This window comes from Microtus ochrogaster, unplaced genomic scaffold (assembly GCF_000317375.1).
Source record: "Microtus ochrogaster isolate Prairie Vole_2 unplaced genomic scaffold, MicOch1.0 UNK1, whole genome shotgun sequence".
In the NCBI taxonomy this organism is placed as follows: domain Eukaryota; kingdom Metazoa; phylum Chordata; class Mammalia; order Rodentia; family Cricetidae; genus Microtus; species Microtus ochrogaster.
Window position 1 is genome coordinate 41,311,385 of NW_004949099.1, and position 9,213 is coordinate 41,320,597.

Here is a 9,213-nt window from a genome sequence, read left to right on the forward strand (position 1 = left end):
CAGGCTGGTCTCGAACTCACAGAGATCCACCTGCCTCTGCCTCCCGAGTGCTGGGATTAAAGGCGTGCGCCACCATCGCCCGGCCAGAATTTTTAATTATTTGAGAACCTTTACCTGTGTATACGTTAAGAACTATTGCTTCCTGCTCCGCTTCCGGCGACTAGACTCCTTCCTGATTGCGCAGAGGGCTGTTGTCTGTAAGTTTTTTCCCCTTTAAATAAATACCATCCTATTAATCATAATTCCAAACTGGTGTGGGATTGTTTGTGATGTATGCCTTCATCATCATCTGACAATAGAGATTTTACCATCACAATTGCTATAAATTCTGATATTGTTTCCTCATTAGTGTTTGTGTTTCAATACACATCAATTTTAAAGTCCTGAATAGCATCAAATATATCACTTTTTTTTTTTTTTTTTTTGGTTTTTCGAGACAGGGTTTCTCTGTAGCTTTGGAGCCTGTCCTGGAACTAGCTCTTGTAGACAATATATCACTTTTTTAAAATCATTTTTGATATATGTTTCTGCCTTAGAAGCTCTTCATTTTCTGAGTGTCATGAAATGTGCCTTTCTTTTTTTAGTCTCATTTAAAAAAGAAAGACTAGAAGAAAGAGATAAGATGAAATCCATTCTGCCACAAAGGATCAGGGCTCTGATGTCTCAGCGTTTATCCTAATTGGACCCTTGGTGTAGATCTTCACACTTAGATGGCCATTTCTCCAGCTCTGTGTTGTCTTTTCTATACATCAACAAGCTGATTGTGCTGGGCAGTGGTGTGCACGCCTTTAATCCCAGCCCTTGGGAGGCAGAGGCAGGAGGATCTCTGTGATTTTGAGGCCAGTCTGGTCTACAAGAGCTAGTTCCAGGACAGCTACTGCTGTTACACAGAAAAATCTGTGTCAAAAAAATAAAAACAAACAAACAAAAAAACCGAGCTGATTGATATATAGAAAAAGGAGAGATGTGTAGATCAGAAGAGAACTGAGAAACTTTCCCTAAATCTGGACAAACCTGTAAAGACACCGTTTCCTTTTTACCAATGTGCGTCTCTCAGTTTTTGGTAGAGTGGTGAGCAGTGGACCTGAGTTTCCGTTTACAACAATGAAGAGTAGCTTCAGTGAGAAATGCCCCTATGTTTATTACATTAAGTTTGCCCATCGCTGCAACTCTACAGGGCTTATACTGGACTCTGCTCAACGAAGCTCCAATACAACCCAAGATAAGGAAGCAGATTCTCTCTGGAATATTCTAACTTCATTGCAGAGGCCCAGAACAGAATAATAGTCATTCATGTGCACAGTATATAGATGGCTTAAGCTGGTGAGTCTTTCCCTGGACACTGGCTTTCCAGGTCTCGTAACACAGGTTTCATTACTATACCATAAAAGAAATGGGGGCACAAGATCTTGCAAAATATGTTCTGAACAACTTTAAGCTTTATTAAATAAAAATTTCATAAACACAACTGTAAGATAATGAACAGAAAAGTTAAATACAAGTTTATCCCATGTAAAATGAATTATTGTATAATTGACAATATCAACCCAAACACGAAATCCCCACTTCCACAGTGGGGATGGGATATGCAATATTGAGCTGACAAATTAAGTAAAAAAAAAAAACGTAACTTTAAACTGACTAAAACTTTTCAAATAATTCAAGATAGCCCTAGCAAGGCTGCGGTTTGAAGTCAATGAGACGAGATATCACAAAAGCTGGGAACCGGAAACACTGCACAGCCTCCAGGCAGCTCAACAGAGTGTCCTTTCCAAGAGACTTGGTTGGTCTAAACCTCCTCCAAGCGGCTGATTTCTGCTTCTTCCAGGCAGCTGGCCTGAGATTGGCTCTTCTGGGAGTCTTCCTTGCTGCTCAGCTCCCTTCTATCTGAGAGGGACTCTCAGCTTTTATTGCTTACTACGGCAAGGAAACCCCTAGTGAATCTGGTCAGCTTCAGGGACTTGTTGAGCTCTCTTGAGTTGTTTGCCTCCCCCCTTAAGGAGCTTCCTTTCAGGGTGGAATGTTTCAATCTCAGAGGAAACTGTTGCACAGCAGGTCCCAACTCACCAAGGATCAGTACATTGCCAGAAGAGAATAAATAAAATCTCAGCACTGTCAATAGGATTCATTGAGAAAAAAAGATACTCACTGCTGTGGTGACAGTCCTAGCAAGAACAGAAGCCCTGAACTCGTCCCTAGGAAACACTAGGAAAAATTAGATTAGAGCTGGAGTTAGAGATGTGTGCATTTTTGGTGGGTGCAGGGACCTGAATGCCAGTCACCATGATTGTACAACAAACACATTAACTATTGATTACCTCTGGCCCCTTGAGCCGCACTTTCATCTACTTTCAAAAGAACAGAGATTGTTTTTTTTTTTTACAAACGTATGAGCAAAGAATTCAAGGCCCATATTGTTTGTTATTTACCCGTGAAATGTGACTACTTAACAAACTGTGTAAGTATACTTATACCTGTGTTTTACTGGAAGGAAAAACTGTACCTTTTTCTGTAAAAGGTTTGAATTTCTTGGGCTATTTCCCCAGGTATCATTTTATGCTTACCACACTTATTTCTCTTCTGTCTAACTACACCTCGGAGGGATTTGTTCACAGAGGAAAAAACGTCCAAATCCCCACATCGATCTTTACATTGCTGAGTAACCTAATTACTGGACTGCCTTTGATGATGAACATTATGTTTAGAGGATAAATTTGCTGTGCCAGGCTTCTACAAACTGGTGTTTTTAGCTGTGTAAGCCACGAGGATGTTGCTCCCACCTTGAATGTACCCTCAGCCGGTACAATTCCTGGTGCAACTGGGTATAGTAAGCTTCCTCTTTGGGACCACCAGCCCTCAAATAACAATGCAGACTTATTAATTATGGATGCTTGGTCTTAGCTTAGGCTTTTTCTAATTAACTCTTATAACTTAATTAATCTGTTTCGGTTAATCTGCATTCTATCCCATGACTCGGTTACCTTTCCTCCGGCCCCTAGGTCAGATTGTTGCGCTTCCCATTGGCATCTCCCGAGCACCCAGACTCTTCCCTCAGTTCTTCACTTCTTTCTGCCAGAAACCCTGCCTATCCTCTCCTGCCTAGCCACTGGCCATTCAGATCTTTATTACACCAATCACAGCAACACATCTTCATGCAGTGTACAAATATCCTACGACATTTTCCCCCTTTATGGAAATAAAAAAAGAAAAGTTTTACCTCTTACATAGTAAAGCTATGTACAGTAGGTCTGCATGCGTAATTACTCGGGAAAAAAAACCTATGTACAATAAGACCAATTATCGGATAAGAATTACATTCACAATGTTCAGCCCATTTATATTTGCCAAATTTGCAGAAGGTACTGTATTATCTATCTTATCTTTGTGAGTCCAAAGTTTTATACCTAAACAATTTTCTACCATAACTTGTATTACCATCCTAAAAAGATCTTTTTAGACCCTAAGGCATTTTTTTTAGATAAACAACTTAAGCATTTATGTCTCTCAATCTTATAAACTTTACATCTCTTATGTAAGTTTCTTTACTGAATTTGAGAACAAGGAAAACTAACTATAGCTACCTAGTCTTCAACCCTATCAAAGACTGGAGAAGGATATAATATTACCTAAGTAAATAGGAAGTACAAAGCAAGCAACATACAAAACTATAGAACTGACAAAGGCAGCTGGCTGCCTGTAGACTCACCTAAGGTTCCTGGGCAATGGTAGGGCATCCATCTTCAGCCTACGGGCCTAGAATATGTGACAGACTTTTCTGTGAAGCAGGAATTTTGAAGAACTGTCCTACCTTGTCTTGGTAAAGTTCAGCAATCTCTTTCTTTTGCTTCCTGCTCATCCAATTTGGACAGCATTCTGCCAGCAGTCAAGACGAGGCTAGTTTCTTGCTCAGTGGCTAGCTTTGCCACATTGAAAGTGAACTTAATATGGAGGTTCTTTATTACTCATTATCTTTTTTTAAAAAGTAAATTGGTACTGCCGGGAGCAGACTTGTCTCACTGTCATGCCTTATGTTTTTAAAACATCTTAAATGCCATATCTCTGAAGTGTTTGAAGACCATCTATCTTTCTAAAATATATGTTTGACCTTTAAAATATACCTAACATGACTACAAATTTGTTCATTATAGATGACTAACTACCAACCTGTGCTTCTTAACTATCTTAAACAGTTTATAACAATAGCTTTCAAGGACTAGAAATTTATTCTATATTGTTAAATAAACTGCATAGGTACAGTGCCTTAAATAAGAGTAGAAGTATATATACCATATAACTAAAATAGCCTTAAATTTGCATCAGTATACAAAAATCCATACTAATATAAAATATTTGAGATGAATGGTTGCTTTTTTAGTTTAAAAGTAGATTCAGCCGGGCGGTGGTGGCTCACGCCTTTAATCCCAGCACTCGGGAGGCAGAGGCAGGCGGATCTCTGTGAGTTTGAGACCAGCCTGGTCTACAAGAGCTAGTTCCAGTACAGGCTCCAAAGCCACAGAGAAACCCTGTCTCGAAAAACCAAAAAAAAAAAAAAAAAAGTAGATTCAATAATCTATCCTTTTAGCCTGTCATTCCTATCCCCCATTTTTATCTTCAGAATGAAATCCCTGAATCTAATCTCCTTTGCTTAGCTTCCTCCTGTACATGACCAACAACTTGCAGTCAACCCCCTAAATGATGATAAACATCCATAATCCATCAAAAGACCAAAACCCACCCACCCCGCCTCTTGACTGTTTCCCATTGTCTGGGGGTGACAACAAACATCTTTAGGGGACCCTGAAAATATTGAGAAAATTGGGACAATGGCTGAGTCCTGGAAGAGCTACACAGCTCCCAAATAATCCCAAATAATGATTCAGAGACTTATTAATTAGGAAAGCTTAGGTTTGTTCTGCCAGGTCTTTTACTTAAATGTGTCTTCTTCTATTAATCTATGGGGTTTTTTGTTTTGTTTTGTTTTGTTTTGTTTTGTTTTGGGGGGTTTTGTTGTTGGGGTTTTTTTGAGATTTTTTTAAAGATTATTTATTTATTATTTATTACATATACAGTATTCTGCACCCCAGTAGGTTTCATTATAGATGGTTGTGAGCCACCATGTGATTGCAGGGAATTGAACTCAGGATCTCTAGAAGAAGAGTTAGTGCTCTTAATCGCTGAGCCATCTCTCCAGCCCCTTAATCTATGTTTTATCATTTGGCTTTTTACCTCTTTTCATTCTGTATGTCCAACTCCCTCTGTGTCTCATTGGCATCTCTCTGGCATAATTCAAGCACCTAGATTTCTCCTCTTCTTCTCTACCCTTATAAACTTTTCTTGTCTCTCTTTCCTAGCTATTGGCCATTCAGCTCTTTATTAAATTAATCATAGTTGCACATCCTCATACAGTGTAAATAAATATTCTGAAACAGTTGGGCTAGTCTTTAAAAAATTGCTGATTGTTGCAAAATATTTCAGTGCCTCAGCTATTTCTATGAGGTCACAACATTAAACAGGTTGATGGCTAAATTCCGCTTTTGTGTGAAACACCTGCTTGCTTAGAGGACTGAGGAGCCCACTGGAATCTGTTACAAAATCAAGCCTTGCCCAAACCCAAACACAATATGAGTTAATTTGGCTTCCCAAGATTATAACTTTGTGGGGTTTGCCTATATAATCCTTTGCCTGACAATAGCAGGGACCTTATCTGGAGCACTCTCTCTGGTTTGGTCCTGACCAGTCTCTTTTTAATAAAAAGCCTCTAATTTACCAAACCCAAACTTGAGTCAGACTGGTGAATCTCTGAATGACTCCAGACCCACAAAACCTTTCCTGTAATTTTCTTGTGCTTTCATGGTTCAAGTCTTGACGAACAACGTTTCTCACTTTCTAGTTCCTATACTATGTTTCCTTGGCTGGCTGGCTGGCTAACACTTCTAGAAGGGCGTTCAGCTTCATGAAAAGTACATCCCTCCTATCTTATTCCTGATTTTCAAAGGGATCTTCTGGATAGTTCTCTACCCATTGTAGGTTTTATTGGGTGAACAAACTTCTCTCATTATCCTACTTGGAGAGGCCTTTGTTTTTGTTTTTTAATCTTTAGTGGATGTTTACCTTTTCCCAGTTTTTCTGTGTCCTTTGAGACAACTGTAACATTTTCCTTTTTGTTTGTTTGTTTGTTTGTTTGAGACAGGGTTCCTCTGTGTGTTCCCTGGCTGTCCTGGAACTCACTCCGTAGACCAGGCTGGCCTTGAACTCAGAGATCCGCCTACCTCTGCCTCTGAGTGCTGGGATTAAAGATGTGTGCCACCAATGCCCGGCTACATTTACTGCTTTTAATTTAACAAGATGAGATCAGTTTTGTGTCCTAGGAAGAGCTGGAATGTGGTCATGATTCTCTTATACTAAACCATTGTGGATTTTTGTTCTTTATTGCATATTTTATTAAATCATATCAATGGTATCTACTTTATTATTTTTCTCCTTTTTGTTTGAGACAGGGGCTTGTTATGTACCCTGTGCTGGCCTTAATCTTGCTCTATTGCCCAGACTGAATTAGAACTTAAAGATCCTTCTGTCTAGGCCTCCACAACGCTGAGATTACAATCATGTGCCCCACGCATAGCTTTTAGTTTTCTGTTGTAGTTTCAAAGGTTCCCAGCCTGGTAAAATCTCCTGGGGTTGCTCCCTTTTTTGTCTACTTGAGGATTTATAACAATTTGAATTCATGTGTCTGAGTTTCCTTCCCTTCCTCACTGGGTATGTGTTTATGTATATGTATGTTTGTGTGTGTATGTGTGTATATAAGTGTGTGTATGTGTGTGTGTGTGTTCTGAGGAATGAACTCAGAGTCTCACATAGGCTAGGTGTTTGCTTAACAATGAGTTATTCTCCCAATGAGTGTATGCTAGAACTTGCTAGAAAAAAAAAAACACTTTCTGGTGCTTTCTTCTGGGGTAGACACTGTAACTCCTTATTCACTCCCCAGTGGCTACATAAATAGTCCTTTGTCTCTATTCATGATTGGTAGGTTATATTTTTTAAGAGTTTGTCCATTTTCTCTAAATTTTAAAATTAGTTGGCATACTTAGTAATAGCATTTTCCTAAAACTATTTCAAAAAATTGATAGTGTTAAATTGATTTAGTGTTAAATGCTGAGGGTCTAAGATAGATTTGTAAGTCGTCTTAGGACAGGTTAGATAGTAAACGTTTAAAATGCTACATTTGGTATTTTTTCTTTTCTTCAGTTTTCTTCGAATTTTGCGATAGGATTTCACCCCGTAGTCAGAACTTACTGGCTTCCCAAGTGTTGGAACTGCAGGTGAGATCCACCATGCCGAGATGCTTAATTATTTTAAATAGCCCAAGCTAATCTAATTAAGCTTGTAAGCGATGTTAAATACTGATAGGACTCGTGAGGCAACCGAGCATTAATCAGAGAACAAGTGAACGAGGCCTAACACAAACACACTAGCTTGATACACAAAGTAACACGTGCACAAGATAAACCCAATACAGCTCGTCCTTTAATTGTTCAAAATAAGTCAATACACAGAGATCTCCAAGTCTTCTTTTTCATGCATAAAACTTCTCTTCAGACATTAAAAATTCTGCTGATGATTTTAGATTATGAAGCAGTCCAGCTGAGCCTGGCCTAGTGGCTTGTGTTTGTAATTCTAGCACTCAGGAGAATGAGACCAGCATGGGCAATGGAGTGAGACTTTCTTTTTTTTTTTAAAAGGAAAGGGAAGTGGAGAGATGACTCGGTAGTTAAGAGCACTGGCTGCTCCTCCAGATGACTGGGGTGTGATTCCCAGCACCCACACGGTAGCTCCCAACTATCTGTAACTCCAATTCCAGGGTATCTGATGCCTTCTGACCTCGTAGACACTGCAGGCATGTGGTACACAGGCATACATGAAGGCAGAGGACCCGCACGTGCATTGTTTTCTTAAACTTGCACAGTTGAAAAGATTGCATGTGACAAAGCATGGTGTTAATGGCCTAGCACACTGGAATCAGGAGAATTAGTCCAGGTGGGATACAGTGCAAGATCCTGTTTCAAACAAACAAAAAAGATTATGTGTTAATATAAACTTGGAACAATAGTGGCTCCTTGAAATTTAATTTTTTTGCATTCATTTTTATTGCTGTCTTTTCAAAGATTTTCTTTACTATTTTCATCTTATGTGTATTTGCGTGTTCCTGCATGCATGCCTGTGTACCACATGCCTGCAGTGCCCATAGGTGATAGTAGAGGGTGTCTTGATCTCCTGAAGCTGGAGTTACAGATGGTTGTGAGCTGCCATGTTGATGCTGGGAACTGAATGCAGGTTCTCTGCAAGGGTAGCAAGTGCTGTTGGCCATTGAGTTCTCTCTCTAGCCCCTGTATCTTTTTCTTTAAAGAGAAAAATAATTTTACCATGATGAATATGCTGTTCAACTACAGGCCTTTCCCAGGGACAGATGGCCCTTGTATTCCAACCCCAACCCTGTTGTGGAATATTATTTTAAGATATGCTACCTTTGTTTATGCTGTGGAACACTTGTTTAATATGATTCAAAGATGTGTTGCATTCTGTTGTAGGAGGAGGCCACTTGTTTGTTCCCTGTTGCCCAGAACAAAATAATCACACAGAAACTGTATTAATTACAACAATGCTTGGCTTTATGCATATTTCTAGCTCAGTCTTATCTCTTAAATTAACCCATTTCTATTATTTTATATTTTACCCCCGAGGGTCTTGGACTACCTGCAAGGTTCCTGGCAGCTTGCGTCTTTCTCCTCTGGCTCCAGGGCATCTACCGACTCCGCCTTCTTCCTCCCAGCATTCAGTTTAGTTTTCCCCACCTAGCTCTGTTCTACCCTATCACAAGCCAAGGCAGTTTCTTTATTCATTAGCCAATAAAAGCAACACATATACAGGACTTCCCACACCAGCAGTTTTTTTTATGTTACATTTGTTTAACTCTGTGAAACTGTGATTCTTTGCCTGTCTAAAACACCTGATAAAGAGCTGACTGGCCCATAGCAAAGCAGGAGAAAGGATAGGTGGGGCTAACAGGCAGAGAGGATAAATAGAAGGAGAAATCTGGGAGGAGAGAAGGAAGAACAAGAGAACAAGGAAAGGAGGACACTAGGAGTCAACAACCTAGCCACCCAGCCTCCCAGCCACCCAGCCACCCAGCCACCCAGCCACCCAGCCACCCAGCCA